The following is a 4,000-nucleotide window of genomic DNA, read 5'->3' as shown; positions in this document are numbered from 1 at the left end:
CAAATAGACTCACAATTCCAAGTTCACCCGCATCGCCACACACGGAGGAGCTCGCGGTGGCAGTAGGTACTCAACCTGGAAATTCAATTTTCACAATCAATTGTACTAATTTAACCCAAAATCTGAGGCCAAAGGTGGCCGGAATCACCATAGGCGACGATGGCTGTCGGTCGAATTGGGTGTTCTTGATTCACCCACCTTTGATGTCATCCAAGCACACCCATAGCAAGGTCTCAACGAGAGGAGACGATTGAGACCAGAATTACAACCATCTGTCGTCGTTGTCGCCGTCCGTCGGAGTGAGAACACCACGGCTACAAACCGTTGATTCTTCGTCGTCGTTGGTTGGCTACAAGATCGGTGGGCACTCCGTGCTCACCACGAAGAGAGGAAGAAGAAGATGGTGGCAAGGAGCCTCAACGCCGCCGAAAAAGCCCAGCCTTCGACAAGCTCCTTAATCTAGTCTCTCTCTTCATCTATAGAAAATTAGTACTCATTGTTATGAGTCCGTAGGATTTTTTGGGGAATTATTTGGAGTCTCGAGCTATTTTTGGTGAATTATTGAAGTTTGGAGACATTAGAAAATAAGAAATTCAAAAATTAAAAGGAGTGGCTGACAGCTGTGATGCATGTGGCGATGCGGTTGGGTGGAGGCACTGACGAGGTGAGCGCATGAAAGGAAGACGTGCTGGGCCACATGGAATCGCTCACCCATGATTTAATCTGGGCCATTTTGCATCATTAAAGGCTTTTAATCCTGGCTGTTAATTCAAACTGAAGACTGGTCCAATTAAGCCTAGCTCCACTGTGCGACCCGCGTGTCTTTAGTCGGGGCGACCCGGCCCGTTTTGTCTCTGTAATCGGGTGACTTGCCGGTTTGTGTAAGACCCAGTTCGACTTTTTGTGTGTTTTTCACACTTTTGAGCATCCTATCCCACATTGGAGAATTAGAGAAACTTCTCACATCCTTATGCCTATAAATAGAAATCCTTTTACCTCATTTTCACTTGCACCACCAAGTAAAGTTTGAGATACTCACTCTTTGGTTCTTTGAGAGTCTCTCTAAGAAGAGACATACGAAAAGGGAGGAAAATTCTCATAGTTTAAAAGTTTTCGTTTGAAGGGTTTAGGGTTTCTCAAGGAGAATGAGCCCTTAGGAGTATAGTCTAGCTTTAGAGGTCTACAACCTGGTAAGTCTTTTATTTATTTTTCTTAGGCTTTAATATTAGGTTGCATGCTTAGATTAATTAAGTAGGATTTATTTATTAATTAAGCATGCCTAGATTATTTTGGAGATTTAATTTCTTAATTTATTTTGTTAATTAAGCATGATTAGTTTAACTTTAATTTAAAGATTTAATTAAAGGTTATTAACTTGTTAGGTTAACAAGTCCTATTGTAGAGATTAAATTGGATTTAAGCTATTATTCAAGTTTGATTAATTAGTGAAATATTTTGGAGAAATACTAATTAATTAAATACTTGGTTAATACTTAGGTTTGATTTATTCAAAACTAAATTAATTTGTGGAATTACTTTAAACCAAGACAATTAATCAAGTGGTTTGACTTCATATTTAACTTGAAACTTAGAAATTAACCCTGAAGAGTAGAATTTAGTCCACTTAGGACTAGAATCTTTCGGGGCGTGCAACCTAAAAGGATGAGTCATAACGAGATTGTGTCGAACTTAACTTTTAACTTAGTTGTCGTATTGTCGAACACTAGGAACACCAATTACCAAAAGATTTCTTTGTGATGTGACAAGAAGACGATGGATTCGAGACGGATAGAGATGCATAGGCTATGTAAAAGATTATGTGAAGAGCATTGGATTCCAGGTAGGAGGATTTATTCTACATTCTTGACTATGGACTTTGTGTGTGTATGTGTAGTTTTTAAACTGCTATAACATGCTATTATGCTTATTGTGTTTGGTTTGAGAGTTTGGGTAGCCTTGTCGGTGACCTTGGGTTCAAATCCTTAAAACTTCTAGAATAATTGATCACTTTCGTTATGGGGTGCTTAGCCATGTTATCACATGTGGTGTGTGCTTGTGCGAAGCCGGGGCTCATAAATGATCTGTTGGCGGTTGATACGGTTTCTCATTTGCGAGTTCCTATCTCTATTTTCCAAGGCATTCTTGCTATGGTAGTTGTTTTTCGCAACTGACATCATAGTCGTACCTAATGTGTATCGACCATCTGCGCGCATTACTGTTATTTATAGGTTTTTATGCATGTTTACCATATTGCTGTACATCCAAGTCATAAATGTTTTGAAAGAATTTTAAAGGAAAGGTTTGAAGAACTTATTTTGATGGAGAAAATGATTTCCACTATGATTTACACTGAAAAGGTTTTATGGTTTTTAAACTAGCTAGGGTCTTCTAAAGGGAAGCTATGATCGTATGATATGCTTACCTCTACATTATTTTTGTGTTTCTTGTTTATTGGATGTTTTTATAGGTACGAGCATAGTAAATAGACGAACTTGGATGATGGTCGAGTAGAGCAGCATCTTGAGACTTGTCAACTTCCTAGATTCAATTGGTATTGTTATTTAATTAATATCTCATGTCGAGTATGTTTTGTTAATTTTTCCTCCATTGATTGGAGTTGGTTTTGAGTTATTTACTTTGATCATACGTTTGCGTAGTTTTGAAACCTTTATTCTATGCTTGCTATGTATTTCGAATTTATTTAATTCTTCAAGGTTACAATGAACTACCATAACCTTGGGGGTTGGTTTTATAAAGAAGTTTATTTTACTTCATATGTTTTTCGCTATTTATTATCTCTGATCCAACCCGTATTTAATTCAAAATGCTCAACCCGCCTAAGGTATCTTGGGGGATTAATGCTTGATTAGTGGCATTAATTTCTTGGGATATTCAATGTGGGTGCATCTGTTGCATACCTAGGGTTCGGGGTCTGGCAGTTGAAGTGGTATCAGAGCAATGCTTTTAAAAGATTTTCATAATTACTTTGTTTTTAAATGTTTATATTCGGATTTGTGAAATCTCTTATTGGCTTTTGTAAGATTGTTATTTTAAAAGGTTTTCTTTTGAAACTTTGATGAAGTATTTTCAAAAATAGTTCTTATTTTGAAATACTTTTTATTTTCAATAAATGTTTTATTGAAATGTGTTTAAAACGCAAATTTCGTTTTTGAAATCTTTTGAGGATTACCTTTCGGTTTTCAAAGATTTGTTGAGACTTAAACTCGAGTTCTTTGTTTCAAATTCGGAAATCTTCTTTTAAATTATGGTTGTTGTTTCCACAAAGTTTTAGAGTGCATCCCTTGAATTCGAGTTGATTTGGATTTTAGACTCGATTCATTGAGATGATTGATATTCATTCCAGTTCAGTTAATCTAGTTGACAAGATGTTGTCTCGACCTCACAACCGTGCTCAACCTATGAACGATCTAACCCAATGTTAATTGGAAGATCAAGTTGGACTTTGTAAGACTCTTAAGAAATAAGAATATAAGCAGTAAGCGTAGTATTTTGATGACTTTTATAGAGCTGACACCAATGATTTTTGAGGAATCTCCGAGAAGGAAAGTCTACAAGTTTCATCGAGAGTATTCAAGAAAGATTTGAGTTTTTGAAGGTACCACCCAAGTTTAGAGTGAGGATGGTAACTCACCTCCTCAAAGGAGAAGCAAGAGTTTGGTGGATGACTGAATGCACTCAAATGATTAGAGCATAATCGGCTTGGGAGAAGTTTGAGCAGTTACTTATTACTTGTTATATGTCTACTGTTTTGGAGACTGAAATAGGATGGTGAAAGTTATTTAGCTCACTCGATTTATGATTAAGTTCATGATGATTGGTTAAGGAGTTAATATTTATTGCACTTCAAAATTGGGTTGCATGATATATTTATTTTGAGGGAATATGAGACTTTGACACACTCGCGACCAGCGTTGAAATCTCAAGTATTCTCAAAATAGAAAATTACAAATAATTCAATAAATAATTTGCAAATTACAAA

This window comes from Dryas octopetala, chromosome 5, assembly GCF_963921425.1.
Source record: "Dryas octopetala chromosome 5, drDryOcto1.1, whole genome shotgun sequence".
NCBI classification, from domain to species: Eukaryota; Viridiplantae; Streptophyta; class Magnoliopsida; order Rosales; family Rosaceae; genus Dryas; species Dryas octopetala.
Note: the sequence above shows the minus strand (reverse complement) of the source record.